At 39.5% G+C, this 24,925-nt stretch overlaps 1 non-coding gene across 6 annotated transcripts in view; it reads left to right on the top strand.

The window, feature by feature from the left end:
• Window positions 1-24,925, top strand: part of LOC102552637 (uncharacterized) — an 86,377-nt gene that overhangs the window by 48,851 nt on the left and 12,601 nt on the right. For 3 of the 6 annotated variants that reach the window (XR_015624742.1, XR_015624740.1, XR_015624739.1), the window contains 4 exons: window positions 2,921-3,052; window positions 4,217-4,306; window positions 5,175-5,395; window positions 9,979-10,098. This is a non-coding gene — a transcript (uncharacterized LOC102552637). The remainder of the gene's footprint in view (window positions 1-2,920; window positions 3,053-4,216; window positions 4,307-5,174; window positions 5,396-9,978; window positions 10,099-24,925) is intronic. The other 3 variants (XR_015624744.1, XR_015624743.1, XR_015624741.1) reach the window with 1 other exon arrangement.

Below are 24,925 nucleotides of genomic sequence, written 5' to 3'. Positions count from 1 at the left end.
GAATATCATTTTTCATTTTAAAAATAAGACCAGTCAGTAGTCTCAACTAACCTGGACCCCTGGGATCTCTCATACATTGAGTCACCAAACAGGCAGCATACATTAGCTGGTCTGAGGCTCCCAACACATATACAACAGAAGACTGCCTGGTCTGGCCTCAGTGGGAGAAGACATGCCTAACCCTTGAGCAACTTGAGGCCTCAGGGAGGCGGGAGCTCTGGTGGAGGGGTGGGGAAGGGGACCATTCTCTTGGAGACAGGAGGAGGAGGAGGAATGTGTTGAGGAGCTATGACAGGGCAGACCACGAGGGAGGGAATGACTGGGCTGTAAAAATGAAAGGAATAATACAAAGAATAAGGCTGTTAAATATTAGGGACATAACAGCCAGTATGTTAATGACTTAAATACACGAGTTGCTCATCAGTTGTTGGATATTGTGCTTCTTGTTTTTCTATCACTGTTATTTCCAGGAACTAATTCTATCACTTTTATCATTTTCTACATGTTATTGGCCGTGGCTAACAAGGTTAAGATTTGCCCAGTCTCCCACAGTGTATAATGGAGATGTTGCAGAAATCCAAATAGTACAAAGACAGGCCCCATGAGAGTTAGCCCCTCTGCTCCTGCTAGTTGGAGAGTTGTGATGTTACATATAGATTCTAAAAAGCAACAATGTAATTAATGTGTGCTAGGAACACTGATTGGACCTCCCCTGGGAAGCTTATAGAAGTGGTGTTGAGGAAGAGAGAAAGTGAGTTCCTATATAGATGGCCAGAATGTTGTGAATTATAACAGAGAAAATATGACTTAATATCCCTGTTAGTCTCTGTGAATAAAGGCAAACTAACTAGGAAATATGAAATCTTGGAGATGGAAGTGTGCGCATAAATGGTTTTGTACTCTCAATGCATTCTTCCTACTCTACAGTCCTCAGAGGCTTTCCACATTCTAGCCACTTTGGCGGGTGACAGATCTGCTGTCACAACAGGCCTCCACAAAAATTACATTTGGCTCTGTACAGGAAGCAGAGATACAGGATTCATAATAGCTAGTTTCCAAGGGCTGAGAGAATTTGTTTGATCTGCCAGGAGAAAGAATGGTGGGATGAGAAGGGGAAACTTTCTCCTCCTTTCTCTAATTTGGGGGAAGGAGATGGTGACTTGGAGGGATTTGTGGCCCTGGCCTCCTAGGGTAAACAGTAGTCACAACTCAAAGTGCTCATTAAGCTGCTAAAGGAGAAAGAACTGGGGAACTCCTCACAGGAGGAGGCAGTGGGATTCTGACAGTAACAGTCTGTAGATGGATGGAGGTATTCAGCTATGGGGAAGCAATTGAATCTTTGAAAAGTGGCTCATGATTAGAGCCCAGTGGTTTTGACACACTGCAATCAAGCTCCAAGGAAACACTGCATGGTTGGGGATAAGCTTATCAAGGGAACAAAAACCAAGTGCATGCAGGTGGAATTGAGCTAGAGTTTTGAGAGAGAGGAAAATGAATTAGCCACTCTAATTTGAGATGGCTCTGTTTTGAGTTAATTCAGCCATTTAAGAACAAAAAAATGTAATAAATTATCCCTCTTCTTAGAGACGTACATAAAATTACCTATAAAAATGAAATACTATAAAGCTATTTATGAGAAGAGAAATACCCCCAACAGATTCACTCTTAAAGAGGGGATAAGGAGAAATATAAATAATGAAATATTCCTAAGTGGTATTTTTATAGGATATAAATCATTCTACCTTCAAAAAGACGTGCATTGTCTAGTGTTTGAATGTAAAATCTTCTATTTTTGATAAAGAACATGGATGCTTGACTCAATAAAGCCATGAGTGCAATGTTGAACTTCTTGATTGACATCAACACATAGTAATATTAAGGCTTATCAGTGACTACAATGTCAAAACAGTGCCGTAAGCAGCTTTTCTTAGCCACCCGCTCAGTTCTCACAGCAAGCATATGTGGTAAGTACTATTATCAACTTCTATTTGAGGTACAAGCTTATTAAGGAATCTACTCAAGAATGAATAGTTACTATATGTTTATGGCTTTTACCTAGACAACTTGTCCCCAAATCCGGCACCTTCTTAGCATTCATACTTCAAAGTAACTCAAGGGCCATGAGTTGTGTAAGGCACATGCTTAAGGCTATTCAATGCTCAGATTCTAAAAATATTTCTAAAATAACTAACTATGAAGTTAAGTATCTACTCAGACTGCTTGAGAGTGGTGTATTGAAGTCATTCACTATCACTGTGTTGGACTCAATCTATGGTTTTTAGGTCTAGTAAAATTTTTTTTATGAAATTGGATGCAATTTTGTTTGTTATACATGTTTAGAATTGTAATATCTTCCATGTAATTGTTCCTTTAGCGAGCATAGAGTGACATGATATAACTATCGTACACATGAACTCGGCAACTGTGGTTACCCACACAAGACTAAGCCAATACAAGGCTAAACCAATTAAAAGCTGGAACACACAGGAGGAATGGTTCCAAGGCGCCACTCCTAGATGAGGAACTATTGACAGGTGACTGCTAGAAAAGAAACATTCTCTTTGTTTTGGGGGAATGGCCACTGATTGTCCTAATGGATGATCTCACAGAAAGGCACATATGAGAAGCATGAATTGGTCTTAATGGTTGAAAAACATAAAAGACTCAATGCTGGAGGGAGACATATTAGGGAAGGGGACTAGGGTAGTTGAGAAGGAAGGTATAAGAAGCTGGTTGATGTTGTATAGATGAGAACTGTCTTCCACAGGCTTGGGCATTTGAACACTTCACCCATTTTTGGTGGCTCTGATAGAACAGATTTAGGTATAGCCTTGCTATAATAAGGCATATGTCAGTATGGGAGGACTTTGAGAGTACATCACCCACCTCACTGTTCTCTTTCTCTGCTTCATGTTTACAGTTCAGGATGTGAGATATCAACCTCCAGCCTCTTGCAGCCATATCTACTTACTGTTATTGCTCCTGCCCTGATAGAGGTTCCCTCTGGAATCATGAGATCAAATGAACTCTTTATTCTGGTCAACTTAGAGAAGTAAGTATGGAGTTTTCTTCCAGGAATAAGATTGGACTAAAAATTACTGAAAGCTCTTCCTTACCCTGGACTTCAAAGTAAATTAAAAATTCCAACTTCCTTTACAAAGTTGCTTTTCTCATGGTCATTGAGGCCCATGTGATTTTGTATTGAAAACAGAACAAAAAGGACACTTTAGTTCTTTTCTTTTATAAAAGTGTTACTTTACAAAACAACTTTTCTGATTATTAATCATAGTAACCAAACAAGAGTGTTAAATAGCACTGCATCTAAATATCACCACCAGAGGCACTATCACGGTGATTTTAAATCAAGGCTGTTTCCGTGTGTGTGTGTGTGTGTGTGTGTGTGCATTTTGTTAAATAACTTTTCAGTGGTGTCACATAACTATATCTCAAGGTCATGACTGTGATAACAAGGCCTTTTGTTGTGAGCAGAATCCTAGGTTATAATCTCTCACTAATTACTTCCAGGGATTATACAGATACCCTGGGGCTCTGCTATCTTTCACACTTACCCTGCTTAGCAAATTACTTATCCGTGGGCAGAAAAGGCTGGGAAGCTTCTCCTGTTGTTAAGCCTAGGGAGATCTTAATTAAAGGCAGTCGAATTTATCTGTGGTCTTTGACATTACCCGGAATACACTGGCAAGTCCTCTTGGAGACAGTATTCACCAGGCTCCTTGCTGTCACTTAAGCACTGACTCAGACATTTACAGGGAAGCCGCTGATGCATTTTTCCACTCTGCTCCTAGTGATCTTTTTCAGAATGACTTTAAGAAATTCAAGCGGTCTGGATGGAAAAGTTAGGGCTGCATTTTAGTGTCTGGAAGCTTCATCTGTAGTTGGTATTTTATTCGTGCACTGACCTTCGCTTGTCTGTTGACACACAGAAAGAGACTAAATTTAAACAATCCTAGGGACCCAGATTTGGTTACTCCATGTAGAATGGATTTTACCAGGGATAGGGTGGAAGTCAGGATGCTTCAGAAGATACAAGGGTGCCATGACTTAGACTAAACAGATTCTTCAAGCCTTTTGCATTTTAAAGTGTGAGCCAATTTTCATATTTTTCCTTTTACATTCCTAGGGTAAAAGGATTGCAATTACTAATTACTTCTTAATGCTTAGGCAGTATAAGAACTCTGACTTTTTATTCCCCGAGGCTTTACCAAGGGCTGAGATTTCTAGTGATAACTGTGGCTACTTCAGTGAAGGAAGCTGACACTATCCTGAGTGGACTCACATAAGGGAGGTAAATATTAGATATTTAAAGAAAATAGTAATTGCTAGTTGTGACTAAGTTACTTTTTAAAAGTAACAAGGAACACAAGGAGTCTGTTTGAGGATAGTCGGTTTCATTTTGGAGGACTGGGCACTGAACCCAGGGACTTGTACATATGAGACAAGTGCTGTATTACTGAGCTCTCTCACCTGCAAGATAGTCTATTTAAGACAAACATGGAAACCAGAAACGATAAAAATAATGGGGGTAGGAACTGGGAGTTGTTGGAGGAAGGGAAAGAGTATCCTCAAAATATATTATTAAAAATTTTTATACATTTATTTATACATACACACAAATATATATGTATAAAATCTATTAGGTGGAAATGAGGTGACAAAAGAATTTCTCTGGATTTACACTTGAACCCCTTAAATGTATAATTATAAAACTAATTAATTTATATTTAGGATTAAATCAAAATTTAATTAATTAATTTGATTATCTATTTCATATTTGTCATTTTGTATGGAACTGTTTGACTGTGTAATCTAGAATATGTACCCTGAGAATAAAAAAACAACCTGCAGTGAGATCCACTCACTTGATTCTTCTTGACACTGGTATTGATAATACGATTGCTATAATTCTTGAAGCTACAGTCCTGAAAATACGTTTATGTATACATAATATAGCAAAATAATCTTGTCAATGGAATTTATATGCAGCTACTGTACTTAGAATCAAGATCTTCAAGTACATGTGTTTAAAAATAGACTTAAAGAGATTAAGTAAAATCCTTAGAATATTAAGTCAAAATTTAGATAACCACATAAGCTCTTGATCTAGTTTTTCGAGACAATACTTAGATCTCTCACTATATCCTTCCCTTCCCCAGAAAGAATGGTCAACTCTCTAGCAATGAGCAGCAGCATCTTATAGGATGCTAATAGCATCATCCACAAGGTAAACCAGAGACTGGAGAGATGTGCATGGACTGGCTAATACATGACATCAACATGGGAATACTGTTACACTAGAAGGGAAGCAAGTGATTGGGACTACTGGAGTTACTTCACAAAGCAAGGGACAAAGTTAAAAGGCTTCGATTTACCACAGGTGGGATAATCTGAACATCCAAAGGAAAATATCTGAAATCGGTTTTCTTTTCTTTTCCTTTCTCTTTCTTTTTTCCCTCCCCCTTCCTTCCTTCCTTCTTTCCTTCCTTCCCTCCTTCCTTCCCTCCTTCCTTCCCTCCTTCCTTCCCTCTTTCCTTCCTTCCTTCCTTCCTTCCTTCCTTCCTTCCTTCCTTTCTCTCTCTCTCTCTCTTTCTTTTTTTCTTTTTGTGTTCTAGACACCAATTCTCTATTAAATGCAAATCCTATCTGCAAATCTTGCTATGGCTAACAGGGGCCTCCCTGGATGTGGCCCACCATCTTTGTATGGCTTATGATGAGAGAGCTGTAAGAGTCAAGGTCTCAAGAGACTTCATCCCAGAACTGCCTCTGAAGCTGATATGACTTTTATGTCACTATTTCTTAGTGTAAGAATTCCTGGGCATTGACCTACACTAGAATCAGATTTCCTGCAGATCAAGATGAAGATGAACTTTCTAAACAGTTAATGCTGTTTAGATGAATTAATGACTTTATATAATTCCTAATTTGATTCAAATAATTTTAGGAAAAAGTTTTAAGATATGGTTTTAGTTGTTTTTCCAGAAAGATATGATAAAGTTAAAATCAAGTATAGAATGTACCCATTTAGTAATGGCTGCATAATAAGGAATACAATGAGCTTTCACAATTACACTAAAAAGAGAAATAGGCTTGGGGCAAATTTGTGATCAAGGAAAAACATTCATTCTAGGTCAATCCAAGGATGAAGCTACACTGGTGTCCACTATGTCATGTGAAGCAAGGTCATGTGAAACTGTTGCTTTGAACTTATAATGAGCTTACAGAGTGAAACACTACTTTTAACTCTTTATTAGTAACCTTTCATTACTCCCCTTTTATATAACATTTTATCTATGAGGTAATTCTTACATAGAGGGTTTTTTTTTCATCTAAAAGCTATAAAGAGGCTGAAAGCAATAAAAGAAAGGCAGGGCAGCCATTTTCTGCTTCACCATTTGTGTGTGCGTGTGTGTGTGTGTGTGTGTGTGTGTTTTGTCTGTGTAAATGATCTTGTTCCTTTCTTTTCTTTCTGGTTCAAAAAGAGTTAACAAACTCCATCCTCTCTGGTCAGTGAGGGGAGAGGGGAAGGGAGTAGTCACCTGGCTGACTCTCCAGAGAAAGTAGCTCTACCAATAAATCCTTTTATTTAATTATCAGTTACTAAACAGCATGTGGTAATTCACCAGAAATTAACACTTATTTAAGTACAAATAATAAGACAGTTAAAGAGTTAAGTTCCTAGCACTTATTAAAGCACAGAATAATAATAAAGTTTTTAGCAATTACTAAAACACAAAACAGTAAGAAAGAGTTAAATATACAGTTCTTACTAAAGCACAGAGAGTTATAAAGTAATCAAATACAGACAGTTATAAAATATACAGCACTTATTAAAACACAGAGAAGTGGGAAAAAGAAACTAGTGGTTTTCAGCCACAGAATAAGCAAGAGAGGGTTAGGTTTCCAAAAGCCATCAGCGTCTGACCCCCAGTATAGTTAGTGACAGTTATAAGTCTAGATTAATCAGTCTTTTGGCCTCTGTCTAACTCTGTGTTCCAACTCAGCTCTGAACCCCAGAAGGCATGGACAGGCCTCTGCCATGCATGCTCTTGGAGGAGAGAAGATATCAATGGTCTTACCTAGCTCTGACCCCTGCATGCTACAGTACTGACATGCCAAGCAAGATGTGCCCACTCATGTAGTAGTGGCATGACTATTGTAGGAGGAACCAACCATATTCTGATTGGCCTTAAGACATGTTTCTCAATAGCCTTGTGCTGTTAAACAGGTGAAAAGGCCATGGCAAGAGAGAAGTCTCTAGGGAAATCCTGATTTGGGAGTAATTTACTGTTCTTTTGATAAATGGCTATGTCAAACTTCCTTTTAAATATTTTATTTTGTATCAACAGACTAATGCTGCCTTTATTGGTCTTCTGGCAATGGTTGGTGGTTATTATTGAGACTCACAACTAGACAAAATGCTGAGAACAAGTGATTACAAGTGCTCAGTCTTCAATGGGATATCTATGTCAACCTTCCATTCCAAAAGCCTAGGGAATATCATGGAAAGGGTTTGGAAAGAATTTAAGATCTGGAGGATGGAGATTAAGGCGATAAAATGTCGTCTTCTGCATACAACATGGCTACTGCACTAGTGGACTCACAGTAGCTGTGGTTTTCTGCACAAGTTCAAGTCAGTGAATATCCCAATAGTGATGGGAGTAGGATTCACAAAGGCGCACCCATAAATGAGATGCTGAGATGATACTAGCAAATGACAACTGGTGGAGAAACTTGTTTTCTTTATTGAGTGGCCATTAGTAGATGGCTCATGTTCCAGTGGATGTCTCTGTACCCATGAGCACACACTCAACAATAAGTGGTTTCAGTGGGTTATAAAGAAAAGGACAAAAAACTGGGAGGGAGTAATATATTAAGGGATTGGGAAGGCATGATATGTTAGGGGGTTGGGAAGGCATGACATGTTAGGGAGATTGGGAGGGCATGACATGACATGTTGGGGGTTGGGAAGGAATGACATGACATGTTAGGGGGATTGGGAGGGCATGACATGACATGACAGGGGGTTGGGAAGGCATGACATGTTAAAGGTTTCAGGGAAACTGGCAAAGAATGGAGCTGGATATCACCAAAACACACTAAACACATGAGCAAAATTCTTAAAGACCAAATTAATAACATTAGAAAAAGAAAGTAATTTAGAAACACAGCAAAGACAGTCAAAATATACGAGTCATCTTACAGCAAAAATAAAAACCATCTCTTATACTCAGTCTTCATATAGGAAGAATGTCCCAGTTCTGGTGAAGGATGAATTTAATATTTTCTCAGATTCTAATGAATGTACTCTATCTGAGAGTAAATAATTGATAAGATGAAGTTTGAGTTAATTGACCAATTTCAAGTATCAAATTAAGACTTACAAAAATCGCAATATGCATATTTTGGAGTCCGGTGAAGTGAGAGGCGATTCCTGCCAATTGTTGCCGATTAGCATCCAAGGCAACCAGAAACTGAATTTCTGCAGGGATGGGACACGTGGATGAAATCAATTGCTGAGAATCTGAACCTGAAACAGAATCCAAATTGTAACTTTGGAGCTCTAACCCTAGGGTGAGAAAAATGCAAATGCAGAGAAATACACTAGGCAGACTCAAGGGGCACATGATCTTGAAGAGGAAAACTTCAGAAAGCGTACCTCACTTTTACACAACTGGCACCTTTCATGAAAAACAGAAACAAAAACAAAAACAAAAACAAAAACCAACCAACCAAACAAACAAACAAAAACCAGAGATGAGCAGAGATTTCAGAAGCCTTTCAGCTCACTCTAGCGTGCTGGCTTTGCGTAATTCAGAATGTAGTCAATGGCAAACAATGACGAGTCCCCGAGAAATGTGGGTCCCATGAACACACTCGGTTATGTGAAAGCTCTATTAATTATTTCATGTGTGATTACAGAGATCAGTAACAATTTTAACATTTTATCTTCTTTGTATGTGTGCTCATGTATATGTGCTAGCTTTCTGTATATGTATGATGTATGTGTGTGTCCTCCTGTCTCCTCTCCGCAGTGCTGAGATAGCAGGCTTGCAGCACTGTATACTGGGACATTAGCTATATAGCATGTAGTATGTACACATACATGCACATATGAGCTACTGAAGAAAAAAAGAGACCATGAATTTTAAACAGATCAAAAGTAGGAGATGCACAAAGGAGTGTGGGTGGAGGCAAGGGAATGAAAAAATGATGTAATTACAATCTCAACAATATTTACAAATATTTCCTTCAATGATCTTTACTTCTAAGTAGTCATCTTCCCGAGTAACCCTATCTGTAACATTCCAATGTAACCCTGACCGGAGTTAGTTATGATCAGTGCCCTAGAAATGACTTTGTGTGACTTCTGAAGTTGTAACAAAGCACACTGAAGTTTCTACATTGGCTTTCCCTATTTCTGTTTATAGTAAAACTAAAAGCCCGTCATGCACTGTTCAACTGACCCAGTACACTTCATCATGTATGGATAAGAGGAAGAGTCCTCACCAATATAAGCATGCGGTTATAGAGAAACTGAAGAAACTGTCTGGAAATGCTTATGAATTAAGTCTTATGATGTCTGAGATTTCTTTTAAAACATTCAAGAGAATAAAAATGATCCAGAATAGAACAAATAATGAGGTATAACTGCTTATTGAGACTGGGTAATGGACACCCAGAAGCTCACCGAGCCATCTTCCCTACTTTCGTGTTTCAGTGTCCATGCTCACACACACATACAGGTGTCCTCAGGGGCCAGAAGGGGATGTCAGATCCCCCAGAGCTGGAGTTACAGTGTTGTGAGCAGCCATTTGGGCGCTAGGAATTGAACCTCTGTCCTCTAGAAGAACAGCCAGTGCTCTTAATCCCCCCTTTCCTTGTTTTTGAATGACAGAAAATTCTGATAATAAGATAGCCAATTGATCTGAACTCTGTAAATTATGATTTTATTTTCAATAGTGACTGTGGACTTCACCAAAGTATGATGTAAATTATTAAGCCTCCAAATATCCATAGTAACTGCACTTGGAAGCTATGGGAGTGAATATGTACATCAAACCATTTCAGCTCCTGACCGAGGTGAGACCATAAAGCCTGTTGCATTCTACTCTTTCAGGATACATACATATACATACATACACATACATACATACATACATACATACATACATACATACATACATACTTAGTTAATCCAATTTCCTGATACTGATGGACTTATAACAGCTTATCTTCTATCCAGTGTTGCCTCTCCCATCTTTTTCCTTTAAGAAATAATGGTCTTTGGACAGCATCTCACTCCAAATGTTTTGGTACCTACTGTTAGATTAGAGAGTTTAGCAGAAAGTAGCGTAAATATAGAGGGTGACTTACCTTCACCATATTTCTTCTTCATGTGAATTAAAACATTCTGATATTTAACAAAACTTACTTTCGCGGCATTTCTGGGATCATGTCCTTTATGTGTTCAGTGAAGACATTTGAGAGTCACTGAAAGGAACATCTGCTTAGGATTCTGTGTCTTCACTTACTCAGTACCTAAGCCTGGTACCTTAACAATGGCGGCCTTCAGGGACCAGAGAGCCAAACTCTCAAACCTTCACTGGTGCCGTACCGTTTTTGTAACAGAAGGGCTGAGGGTCTCAGTACCTGCTCGCAATGCTATCTACTCCAACCTGCTGCCTCTGCCCAGCCTCCGCCCAGCCTCTGCCCAGCCTCTGCAGCGGCGGCGCATCACTCCTTCCAAATGCTGAAGAATACTAAAGCTGCCTATCCTCACCCCGCTGTGATTTCTCTTTGTTTAGAACAAGATAAAACAGAGGTGTTCAGTCACACCTTTGCCCCTATAACTGTCTCCAGGACTGGGCTTCCGATTCCTTCCCACAATGCCTCTCTGCACGGGTGGTAAACCATGTTCACGGACCTTACCTGTAGGCAAAGAAACACATCTTTGAGTTGCTAGAACTGTGTACCAGCTCTTTCCTTGGGTTCTTTATTTTTTTTTTAAAGATTTATTTTATTTTAAATGAGTACACTGTAGCTGTCTTCAGACACACCAGAAGAGGGCATCAGATCTCATGACAGATGTTTGTGAGCCACCATGTGGTTGCTGGGAATTGAACTCAGGACCTCTGGAAGAGCAGTCAGTGCTCTTAACCGCTAAGCCATCTCTCCAGCCCCGGGTCCTTTATTTTTTTCTGCATAGCTCCCGCTCTTACTTTATAATGATGCTGAGGCTTCCCGTCCCACAACCATCTCCTAGAAATTGGACTTCCTACTGACCACTCCTCATTCCAGTGCCCCCCCCCCCACTCCTGCGCCACACACTGCTCTTTTAACAGTCTACTCGCTCTGTGTGCTTATTTAGATTGTTTGTCAGCTTCACAACTGGGACAAGAGAGTGGGTTATTTTCTCTACAATTGCTAGGAAGCACCCTAGTGTCATGTCTGACAGATCAGAGGTCTCCACTAAATACAGATTCACCAATAAAGTTTTCCCGTTGGTTCCCCAAGTTCACCTATGACTCAGTTGTCTTTGGAAGCTTTAATTGGCACAATCTAAATCCCCTCACACGAACTCTGGTTAATACAGAGAAATAGCTAAGTTCTTTTTGAAGTGATTTATAGAGTCGATCAACAGAGACTGCCTATGTTTGTGATTCAGATAATAAATAATTAAGTCAATTTTACGTAGAATCGGAAATAGGACCCACACTTAAGAACGCTCACATTTTCAGTTTATCTACATAAATCAATGCACTAAAGTCTTCATTTTAGGAAATGCTGTGAAGGTGACCAGGCTTCCTAGGTATGGCTGAGCTGCTGCTGCTCTCTAACAATACGGTAGGGTAGTGAGACTGTAAGCGTCAGAGAAGAGACTCTGCCATCCAGAGTCTTACCTTGCCAGGTGCATCTGTTTTCCCCTCAGATAGAGTGCAGCACCTGTCTCTAATGTAGGAACTGTTCATTGCAATGGATGAATCTGGATTAATAACACTCTTCAACATCATTTTCGCTAATATTGATCTCCATGAAGGATGTCTGGAAAAGTAGGGCATGCGCTCAGCCAGATATTTTAAAGGTATTATAGAATCTGCCAGATCAGCGAAGACTGATTACCACATAGATTTGGATGGCCCCTCCTTCCCTCACATTTCACAGTTTACTATAATCCTCTCTGAAGGAAGTTGTTGCTGGAAGTCTCTCTGACAATGAGAAAAGATGTTCCCCAGGAACTGGCTTGTTTCATTTCATGTGCACGGGCCAGCAGCCTATCTGACTTTCTCTGATCTAGCAGCTAAAGTTGTTTGGATAAACACATTGTTAAGATCGTCAGAGTATATGAACCCGTGCCTCTGGATACTCTATAGGATGTTCAAACACACGCTAGTGGGTACTCGAGGGAGTAAAGACTTTGATACAGAGAATTGATGCTTTGCACTGTTAATGATAGGCTTAGTGTGTAGCAGGATGGCAGGTCTCACTGACATGCTGGTGCCGCTTCCTCATAAATGTCAGTAAACAGTGAGTAGGGTCACGCAGCCACAGAGGTGACTTCCATAGGAGGGTCAAACTGCAGCCTGCCTGAGAGCCTAAAGACTGGTGACAGACAATGTCAGCCAATCAGGAACTGCCACTTGGTTGCTTGGGACCAATGGGACCCAGTGGAGGGTACAATGGGCACTCCCAGGGGATTAATAAAGGAGTTTATTAATGCTGCATTCTGGGAGCCCATATCTCACCCACAGAAGTAGGATGTCATTAGTGTTTGCATGACCCAAGTCTTCAATATCTTTACTTATTTTTACATTTTAAAAAATATCTAGATGATTCATAAGTGGATATTTGTATGTGGCTAAGAGCAAGGGTGTTCTTTAACTTTCTCAGCCTTTCTGTCCTCGGCACCATACTTTACAATTCTAAGTTGAGAGGAACAAGCGATGTGCCTAGCAATCTACTCGTGTCGTTCAGATGGAGTTTGTCTCCCTGTGTCTCATGTGAAGGAGTCGTGATCACTAGCATGCTGATGCTGAAATGTGGGTGGGCTCTTTAAAAGGCGGGGCATAATGGAAAGTCTTTAGTTCATTGTGGTAGTTGCCCTTGGGATTTGAAGAATCCCAAGATTTCATATAAAGAGAGCAAGTCCAGTCTCTGAATTGCTCCCAACTTCCTGTTTCCTTCTCCCGCACATGCTCCTGGTGTTGGGACACCATTCACCACAAGCTCCTGGTTTTGGGACACCATTCACCATGAGCTTCTTGTCAAAACTTAGATGATTCTGACACAACACTCTTGAACTTCCAGAAATAAAAATAAATACATTTTTCTATTTGTTGTTTGTAAAGTTAGCCTACTTTCAATGCTTTGTTACAACAATTAAAGTAATGTATCCTATAAAAATGCGTTCTCCTGCTGAAAGTATTTTTTTTTAATTAACTTGAGTATTTCTTATATACATTTCAAGTGTTATTCCCTTTCCCGGTTTCTGGGCAAACATCCCCCTCCCCCCTCCCCTTCCTTATGGGTGTTCCCCTCCCAACCCTCCCCCCATTGCCGCCCTCCCCCCATAGTCTAGTTCACTGGGGGTTCAGTCTTAGCAGGACCCAGGGCTTCCCCTTCCACTGGTGCTCTTACTAGGATATTCATTGCTACCTATGGGGTCAGAGTCCAGGGTCAGTCCATGTATAGTCTTTAGGTAGTGGCTTAGTCCCTGGAAGATCTGGTTGCTTGACATTGTTGTACTTTTGGGGTCTCGAGCCCCTTCAAGCTCTTCCAGTTCTTTCTCTGATTCCTTCAATGGGGGACCTATTCTCAGTTCAGTGGTTTGCTGCTGGCATTCGCCTCTGTATTTGCTGTATTCTGGCTGTGTCTCTCAGGAGCGATCTACATCCGGCTCCTGTCGGTCTGCACTTCTTTGCTTCATCCATCTTGTCCAATTGGGTGGCTGTATATGTATGGGCCACCTGTGGGGCAAGCTCTGAATGGGTGTTCCTTCAGTCTCTGTTTTAATCTTTGCCTCTCCCTTCCCTGCCAAGGGTATTCTTTTTCCTCATTTAAAGAAGGAGTGAAGCATTCACATTTTGATCATCCGTCTTGAGTTTCGTTTGTTCTAGGGATCTAGGGTAATTCAAGCATTTGGGCTAATAGACACTTATCAATGAGTGCATACCATGTATGTCTTTCTGTGATTGGGTTAGCTCACTCAGGATGATATTTTCCAGTTCCAACCATTTGCCTACGAATTTCATAAACTCGTTGTTTTTGATAGCTGAGTAATATTCCATTGTGTAGATGTACCACATTTTCTGTATCCATTCCTCTGTTGAAGGGCATCTGGGTTCTTTCCATTTTCTGGCTATTATAAATAAGGCTGCGATGAACATAGTGGAGCACGTGTCTCTTTTGTATGTTGAAGAATCTTTTGGGTATATGCCCAAGAGAGGTATAGCTGGATCCTCAGGCAGTTCAATGTCCAATTTTCTGAGGAACCTCCAGACTGATTTCCAGAGTGGTTTTACCAGTCTGCAATCCCACCAACAATGGAGGAGTGTTCCTCTTTCTCCACATCCTCGCCAGCATCTGCTGTCCCCTGAGTTTTTGATCTTAGCCATTCTCACTGGTGTGAGGTGAAATCTCAGGGTTGTTTTGATTTGCATTTCCCTTATGACTAAAGATGTTGAACATTTCTTTAGGTGTTTCTCAGCCATTCGGCATTCCTCAGCTGTGAATTCTTTGTTTAGCTCTGAACCCCATTTTTTAATAGGGTTATTTGTTTCCCTGCGGTCTAACTTCTTGAGTTCTTTGTATATTTTGGATATAAGGCCTCTATCTGTTGTAGGATTGGTAAAGATCTTTTCCCAATCTGTTGGTTGCCGTTTTGTCCTAACCACCGTGTCCTTTGCCTTACAGAAGCTTTGCAGTTTTATGAGATCCCATTTGTCGATTCTTGATCTTAGAGCGTAAGCCATTGGTGTTTTGTTTAGGAAATTTTTTCCAGTGCCCATGTGTTCCAGATGCTTCCCTAGTTTTTCTTCTATTAGTTTGAGTGTGTCTGGTTTGATGTGGAGGTCCTTGATCCACTTGGACTTAAGCTTTGTACAGGGTGATAAGCATGGATCGATCTGCATTCTTCTACATGTTGACCTCCAGTTGAACCAGCACCATTTGCTGAAAATGCTATCTTTTTTCCATTTGATGGTTTTGGCTCCTTTGTCAAAAATCAAGTGACCATAGGTGTGTGGGTTCATTTCTGGGTCTTCAATTCTATTCCATTGGTCTATCTGTCTGTCTCTGTACCAATACCATGCAGTTTTTATCACTATTGCTCTGTAATACTGCTTGAGTTCAGGGATAGTGATTCCCCCTGAAGTCCTTTTATTGTTGAGGATAGCTTTAGCTATCCTGGGTTTTTTGTTATTCCAGATGAATTTGCAAATTGTTCTGTCTAACTCTTTGAAGAATTGGATTGGTATTTTGATGGGGATTGCATTGAATCTGTAGATTGCTTTTGGTAAAATGGCCATTTTTACTATATTAATCCTGCCAATCCATGAGCATGGGAGATCTTTCCATCTTCTGAGGTCTTCTTCAATTTCTTTCCTCAGTGTCTTGAAGTTCTTATTGTACAGATCTTTTATTTGCTTGGTTAAAGTCACACCGAGGTACTTTATATTATTTGGGTCTATTATGAAGGGTGTCGTTTCCCTAATTTCTTTCTCGGCTTGTTTCTCTTTTGTATAGAGGAAGGCAACTGATTTATTTGAGTTAATTTTATACCCAGCCACTTTGCTGAAGTTGTTTATCAGCTTTAGTAGTTCTCTGGTGGAACTTTTGGGATCACTTAAATATACTATCATGTCATCTGCAAATAGTGATATTTTGACCTCTTCTTTTCCGATCTGTATCCCCTTGATCTCCTTTTGTTGTCTGATTGCTCTGGCTAGAACTTCAAGAACTATATTGAATAAGTAGGGAGAGAGTGGGCAGCCTTGTCTAGTCCCTGATTTTAGTGGGATTGCTTCAAGTTTCTCTCCATTTAGTTTAATGTTAGCAACTGGTTTGCTGTATATGGCTTTTACTATGTTTAGGTATGGGTCTTGAATTCCTATTCTTTCCAGGACTTTTATCATGAAGGGGTGTTGAATTTTGTCAAATGCTTTCTCAGCATCTAATGATGAAAGTATTTTTTTTAAATCTCTAGAATGTGATTTTCTTTTACTTAGTAGAAAATGATAGAATGTAGGATCAAGAGAAATAAATATTAATAACAAACTTTTCAATTAAAAGTTGAGGCCAAATTTTCGGTGCATGTACTGCAGAGTATCATACTCTCTAGCCAGCCATACAAGCCTGCCAGTGAGCTTTCAACCTCAGTTTATGTTTTCTCCTCCTTTCGTATTTGGAAAAACTCCAAATATGTTTCATTTGTTTGAAAATAAATGGGAATTTTAAAAAGCAGTGCACTTTTTACAGGATCACTTCAAATTAACTACTGCAAGAAGAGAAGAAATGCTCTCCCACTTTTTCTTGGGTTGAACATTATTTCTTCGCTATCTGGTTAGGTACAGAAGTCCACACTGACCTTTTCCATATTTGCTATTTATAAGAAATGTATTTGTAAGAAAGAGCTATTTGTTAAAGCAGCAGTGGTGACGTCATTGGGGCGTGGGCTTTGCCTTCATGCTAAGGACTTTGCTTAGTCACAAGTTTTAAGAACGGTTTGGAGTGAGAGAGGGACAGCGAGAGCTAATGGCTTCTCAAGTGGCTTTCAACAGGACTCTGGTGGCAACTACTCTGGTGTGTTGGCCAGGCAGAGAGAGAAAACAGCTTTGATTTTGCCAGGAGTTGTCTGCTCTATTTATCTTTTTCATGACCCGTTTGTATGCCTCGGAATCCTAACAAAGTCCATTCCGAAGAATAAAGATGTCCCTGCGATACCCTTCTCAGAGAATTCTGACCAGGATCAAAGCACGGTGGGAAAGGGCCTGTTACTAATAGGAACTACTTTAAATTCTGACAATGTCTCCTCCTTCCTGTGGCATTGGACAAATGACCCAGCCTGAGGAACCAAGTGCCCTTTCTAAAATGAATTAAATTTCATATCCATAAGTAATAGATTATAACCCTTACTTCCCAGAGCTCTTGGGAAGTTTAAATGAGGTAATGCACTGTGAGGGTTGAAATTTGCAGACTGTACCGATGTCGTTTGCCTGAATAAGCAACCTGACTCAGACATGAACGGTTGGCGCTGAAAAGGCTTTGAGAGTCCACTGCATCCCTACTTAAGTTGAAGAAAGCCAAGCGCTGTTTACAGGGTTTCTACAACAAAGGCATCCACCTAGAATAGATATTGGCGTATAATAGCATTCGCGCACCTGCAGAGGCAACCCAACCAAAATAGATATCTGACACACACAGAGCTAGTGCCACCTGCCATGACACAGCTGGGCGCAGCGGGCTGGCAATCATAGCGTGTTAACATTCTCATGCCCTTCCTAATTTATTGGATTGGTTTAATGAGTTCTTGAGTCTGTAGGCATATTACAATTAAACTTAATTGGTGTTCACGAGCAAGTCACAAAAGAAATACTTTTACTGTTCTGATTACCAGGGGTATCTCCCCAAATGTCAACAGAACGTATGCATATTTATTTATTCACCAAGACTTGTTTATATGTGGATAGACAGGAAGGTGGGCCAATGGAGAATACATGGGTAATTTACTGGTCTGTGTACAGTAGGCAGCACTGGCATCAGCACTGGAAAAGCAGCATTTTTCAGGCACCACACGGTGTACTACCATGTTGGTAGAAGCAGCAGACATTTGGTGACTCTGCAGTAACTCAGTTTTACCTTCTGGACCTGGTTTTGTGGTACTAAACTCCGAATACCAAGCTAGGGCACAGAGTTTCTGTGTGCGGGAGAGTCACCCAGGTTCCTTGTAGCCTTTCCAAGAGCGAGTGGTAGGTGTAAGTTAATCTGAGTAGCTAAACTTTTGGGGTGACTGGAACAGAGACTGGCCTGCCCAGATGGACGGATGTATGGCATGTATATAACTTACCTATGTATTGTTAGAGTACTGTTCTCAGTTAAGATGCCGGGCAGCCATGCTTCCTTGCTGAAGCCTTCTGCAACTCACTTCTCAGAGACTCCTGCCTGACATGAACAATACAGAATTTTAGGTCCTGCTGCACAGATAGAACAAAGCCGTCTTATGGAGAACTCATGTCTGGAAACATCCTCTCCCCAAGACAGAAGAAAGGCGGCATCTTTTATGAGGGGTCAAGGGGAAGCTGGCACAACATCTTTTGTTTATTACTTAGCACCCTTGCACACCTCAGAGTCATCTTGGATCTGTGTAGATTGACCTGGATTTTGATGTTTTGTTCTTTGTTTGGGTTGCTGTAGAAGTCAGTCTGGCTACAAGAGCAGAGTGGACCTTCATACAAATGAGAGAGGGCATTGGCCAGAAACTTCTCAGAGCGGTCGAGGTGGCATTTTGCCTATGTATCTTTAAGTTGTATTGATTTTTATATGTATCAGTTTACTCAGAACATCCGATGAGATGCTTTTAATTTATTAATTTATTAGTTTAATTAAATGCACATTTTAATATCATAACAATAAGTTTATAAGTGGAGTTGTGATAAGTTATACTCCGACCAACAGTAGATAAAATTTTCTACTTTTTAATGCTTTTCTTATCCTGTGTGAACTTTTTTTTCTTGGCTGTTGATTAAGATTTTCATTTGGTTGTTTTGTTTGCTTTGTATTTTTATCCATTTGTAGTATATGTGAATGTTGAAAAATCTCTCTCTCATTCAAAGTGACTGGGTTCCCTCCACCCCCTTCACAGAGACTGGTGAAATCTTTGCAAATTCCCCTAGTTACCTGTACTGTCCATATAGCATTTGTTGGTTCTTTGAAAATTCTTTCAGTGGGAAAAAGAACCTAATGTACAGTAATTTTCCCCATTGGTTTTGCCTTTTGATGATCCCCGTTCTAAAAGTCCTGTTGCAAAAATACTAGTTTCTGTTTTTATCCATATTGGTTCATAGTAACCTGTAGTCAGTGTTTGCTACTTCATGGATTCTTCTTTTTTTCTGACCCTTTGTCCCCCCAGTTTCACACCTGTCACTAGATGAGAGAGAAAGAAGGATGGAGGGAAAGAGAGAGCTAGAGATCTGAATCTAATTTCTTTCCTTTTGTTTCTTCTTTGAGCATTGACTACTAACAAACCACAACCCACCCTCTTGAATGACCAACAACCACTCACCCTGACTATCAGGGCCCTAGCATTTACATACCCTCTGAAAAGTTCTCAGAATTCCAAATGACACAGAATCACAGAAACTATTTGTAGGTGGCAAAACCATGCCTCTGCTAGAGCATAAGCAAATCATAGTCACCTGCTGCAGAAAACCTGAAGCAGCCCCACATCTGTACACCTGGAATTAAAATGAAGAAACATGCTTAGCATATCTTTGTGCCTTCAAAGAAACCAAAATTTCCAAATTGTCACTATAGCAGCTGCTTCACTCTATAGAGAACTGTGTGTTTTTAGTCCCTAAGCATTTAGTTTCACAATAGCATTACTTCCAAGGATAGTAAAAACAATAGAAATTATGTAGAATGATATAAATTTTATAAGTAATCTTTGTAGCTTAACTGTCACATGTGTGACAGTTGAATGAAATGTTGACAGAAACAATTCTACCCAGGTACCAACAAGCTAGCCCACTGCAGTGGATTTTGGTTTCCTGTGCAAGACACTTTCACATGATGTTCATGTGGCATTTACTGTGTCTGCCTTCTGTGGTTCTTCTTCATACAATACCCCTATTTACTCAAGAGCTATTCATACGAATTTTATCATACTACATGGCCTGTTAGTATTGACTGTTGTATGTCTATGTACTTAAAACTTAAATGTCTTTATATTTTTATTTTGTGTGTGTGCAGGAATATATGTGCTCATGTGTTCTCGAATATGAATGCGTGTATATGTAGAGACCAGTGGGGAGAAATGTACTCTGAAAAAGTAGAGAGAGCATGAGAGTCTCTCAATGGCCTGTAACTCACCAACCAGGACAATGAGGGCATTTGTCCATCTAGCAGGTCTGTCTATCACCACTTCCCAGTGCTGGGATTATAAGTGCATCCATGTTCATACTCACACTTTTCAGGTCAGTTCTGGTCTTGAACTCTACTTTACTAACAAAACCATATCTTCTCTAACTCTTGGACACTCAGCAGTAAGATCTGGGCAAGTTAATTCCCACATGTCTCAGGATCATGTGAAAAGTAGACTTGTGTCTATTGCTTTTCACATAAAAGGTAATCAGAGCTGGCCTCCTAGCTCACCCAGAAGCTGTTTCCCCTTGATACCTGCTTGGAAAGGAAAAACAGTTTTCTCTGCTAGTGTCTCACCAAGAACACAAGCCACATGTAAGGACAGGCCCCTGCCCAGCAGTAGTTGGCCAACACAAAATGAACCCTTTGGCATTTTTGTAAAATTTATCTTGTCTCTTATTGCTTTACTTGGGCATCTTTTGTTTCTACATTATGGTTTCTGGTTTTATATGTTTAGGATTGTGTGCGTGTGTGTGTGTGTGTGTGTGTGTGTGTGTGTGTGTGTGTGTATGTGTGTGTGTGTATGTGTGTATGTGTGTGTATGTGTGTGTGTGTATGAGAGAGAGAAAGAGAGAGAGAAAACCTTGTGCTTTTTCTTTTTTGTGTTTCTCTTTGTTTTTAAAATTCTTTCTTCCTTTCTTTCTTTCTTTCTTTCTTTCTTTCTTTTTTTGCCTATTTGCTTTCTAAAGAAGGAGAGAGGGGAAAACATGGAGAAGAAATCATTGTCAAAATATATTATACGAAAACAATTTATTTTCAGTTTAGGAAAGGAAAATAATGTATACTTTAAATAATGTAAAGAATCTTTAGAAATAAAGTGAACATAAAATTGTTGAGATCATCAAAATTATGTTTTTGTTTCTATACATGCACATATGTCCACCTATATCTGTACTGCTGGTCAGGGCAGAGGATGCTCATGGATGTCTTGGTGAGCCCCAAGGCAACTAGAAATTCAGAGGTGATTGAGTATGTTATAGTTCACAAGAGCCTGCAAGATCCAGACAAGTGATGCTGGAGAGTGAAGCAGGAGGGATGTAAAGTTGTTGAGGGGCAGAGAGGGACGGAACCAGCAGGAGAAGCTGAGAGCAAGAATGGTGTGGCTCGTGATGAAGATATCCGAGGAGAAGCCAGAATTACAACAGAAGTGCTGCTATGAGAAGGGTCAGTGGTCAGTGAAGGAGCACAAGAGGCCTGACTATGGGATTGCCTCCCAGGAAGCTCTGGTAACCACTAGTCAATAGATGTGCAAATCAGAACAGAACCTCAAGTATACATCAAACCAAAAGGTCAGAATTGTAAGGATAGATGCATTCATCTACATTTCTCTTACATTTGATATGCCAGGCAGGAAAATAAAATTTAAACAATACAATTAATTAGAAATTTATAATAAACAAATGTAGAACCTCTTACAAAACAATTGGCAAGCATACTTTTCTCAAGAACATAGAGGTATTTTTTCAAATGATTTGCATTCCAAGGCATAAAGTAAATCTCAACTAGTTTTAGAGGGTTGGTGTCAGATATAATCATCTCTGTTTATGCAGTGTGTTTATATTAGAAATAAATAAGTAGATTAAAGTGATTTGAAATATGTTTGTAAAATTTTCCCAAACATAAGTGGCTGGAGAGACCCAGAACAATTTTAATTACTATTAATATTCTTTCTATCAGCTAAAATTGTGTAATTTCATAAGAGAAGAAAAACATCTGAAAGAAAAAAAACTCAAGGTTCAGCTAAAGAAACATTATAGAAAATGTTAAAGAAATTCAAAAAGTAGCTGAAAACAATATCAAAACAATGAGAAATGAAAAAAAAAAAAACCACTACAGAGACCCAGGAAGGAATAGTGTAGTCTTTAAAAACAATGAAACAAAGTATGATTTCAAGAGAACAAAGAATCAAATGAATAGAAAATTGAAACATTGTCCCCTTTGCCCAGTCCTTTCTGCTGGGACAGACTGCTAACTAGTCTGCTCCCCAGAATACACCATATCCTGAGGCATCCCAGAAGATCCACTGCATGCAGAGCATTTGATACCATACCCTGAGGAATCCCAGGAGATCTGCTGCACCCAGGGCATCTGAGACCACAGCCAGAGACATCCCAGGAGATCCCCTGTACTCAGGACATTGCAGCTTAAAGGCATCCCTGGAATTCCTCTCTACACAGGGCAACTGAGCAACCAATACCACAGTCTGAAAACCTCCCTTCTGAAGACCCCACAGGTATTCTCCTACAGCCAGAGCCACAGGCTTACGAGGAGACCTGAAGCAACCCAGGGACAAAAGAGACAGAATAACTCAGACCAGCAAACATTGGGGATAACCAGATGATGAAAAGCAAGCCCAAGACTATAAGCAACAAAAACCAATATACATGGGCATCATCAAAACCCAGTTCTCCCACCACAGCAAGCTCTGAATGCACCTGAATACATCAGATAATCAGGAAGCTGACCTAAAATCCTATCTCATATAGATAATAGATTCCTTTAGTGAGGGTACAAATAACTCACTGAAAGAAACACAAGAAAACATAGGTAAACAGGTAGAAGCCCTTAAAGAGGAAACAAATAAATCCCTTAAAGAAATACAGGAAAACACAATCAAACAAGTGAAGGAATTGCATAAAGCAGTCCGAGACCTAAAAGTGGAAGTAGAAACAATGAAGAAAACACAAATGGAGGCAAACCAGGAAATGGAAAACCTAGGAAATAGGCCAGGAATTATAGATGTAAGTATCACCATCAGAATATAAGAGATAGAAGAGAGAATCTCATGTGTAGAAGATACAATAGTAGAGATTGACACAACGGTCAAAGAAAATTCAAAACATAAAAACTCCCAACCCAAAACATCCAAGAAATTCAGGCTACAATGAAAAGACCAAATCTAAGAATAACTGGAATATAGGAGAATGAAGATTCCCAGCTCAAAGGACCTGAAAACGTCTTCAACAATATGATCGAAGAAAACTTCCCCAACCAAAAGAAAGAGATTGCCATAAAGGTACAAGAAGCCTATAGAACACCAAACAAATGGGACAAGAAAAAAATCCTCTTGTCATATAATAATCAAAACACTAAACATAAAGAACAAAGAGAGTATTAAAAGCTGCAAGGGAAAAGGGCCAAGTAACATACAAAGGTAGACCTATCAAAATTGCACAAGACTTCTCAACAGAGACTATGAAAGCCAGAAGAGCCTGGTCAGAGGTCATGCAGACTCTAAGAGAACACAAATGCAAGCCCAGGCTACTATATGTAACAAAACTCTCAATCAACATAGATGGAGAAATCAAAATATTCCAGGACACAAATTCAAACAGTATCTATCTACCAATCCAGCCCTACAGAGACTCCTAGAAAAAAAATCCCCAACACAAGGAAGGTACCTACACTAAAGAAAAGATAAGATATTAAGAATCTCACAACAAAGCCAAAAGGAGAGAACCACAAGCACATAAATCCACCTATGAAAACAAATATAACAGGAACCAACATTCATCTCTCTTTAATATCTCTCAATATCAATGGACTGAACTCACCTATAAAAAAGACAAGATCCAACTTTTTGCTGCTTACAAGAAACACACTTCAGTAACAAAGACAGACACTATCTCAGAGTAAAAGGATGGAAAAAGTTCTTCCAAATAAATGGTCTGAAGAAACAAATTGGAGTTGCCATCTTAGTAATAAAATAGACTTCCAACCAAAGTTATCAAAAAGATAAGAAAGGATACTTCATACTCATCAAAAGAAAAAACTACCAAGATGAACTCTCAACTCTGAACATCTATGCTTCAAATGGAAGCACAACCACATTCCTAAAAGAAAATTTACTAAAGCTCAATGCACACACCGCACCTTATAATAGTGGGAGACTTCAACACCCCACTCTCATCAATGGGCAGATCATGAAAACAGAAACTAAACAGAGACACAGTGAAACTAACAGAGGTTATGAAACAAATGGATTTAACAGATATCTATAGAACATTTCATCCTAAAACAAAAGAATATACCTTCTCAGCACCTCATGGTACCATCTCCAAAATTTACCATATAATTAGTCATAAGACAGCCGCGACAGATACAAGAAGATTGGAATAATCCTTGCATCCTCTCAGATCACCATGGACTAAGTTTGGTCTTCAATAACAACAAAAACAACAAAAAGCTCACATACACATGGAAGCTGAACAAGACTCTACTCAATGATAACTTGGTCAAGGAAGAAATAAAGAAAGAAATTAAAGACTTCCTGGAATTTAATGAAAATGTTGACACATCATACCCAAACATATGGGACCCAATGAAAGCAGTGCTAGGAGAAAAATTCATAGCACTAAGTGCCCTAGTAAAAAAACTGGAGAGATCCTATACTAGCAACTTAACAGCACACCTAAGAGCTCTAGAACAAAAAGAAGCAAACTCATGCAAGAGGAGTAGAACCTGGCAGGAAATAGTCAAACTCAGGGCTAAAACCAACCAAATAGAAACAAAGAAAACAATACAAAGAATCAACAAAACCCAAAGCTGGTTCTTAGAGAGAATCAACAAGATAGATAAACCCCTAGCCAAACTAACTAAAGGCCTAGAAGCAGTATCCAAATTAACAAATCAGAAATAAAAAGATAGACATAACAACAGAAACAGAGGGCATTCAAAAAGTCATCAGATCCTACTACAAAAGCCTATACTCAACAAAATTAGAATATCTAGATGAAATGGATGATTTTCTAGACAGATGTCACATACCAAAGTT

Source organism: Rattus norvegicus, chromosome 7 (genome assembly GCF_021556685.1).
Source record: "Rattus norvegicus strain SHRSP/BbbUtx chromosome 7, alternate assembly SHRSP_T2T, whole genome shotgun sequence".
NCBI lineage: Eukaryota > Metazoa > Chordata > Mammalia > Rodentia > Muridae > Rattus > Rattus norvegicus.
This window is presented reverse-complemented; position numbering and strand designations above follow the sequence as displayed.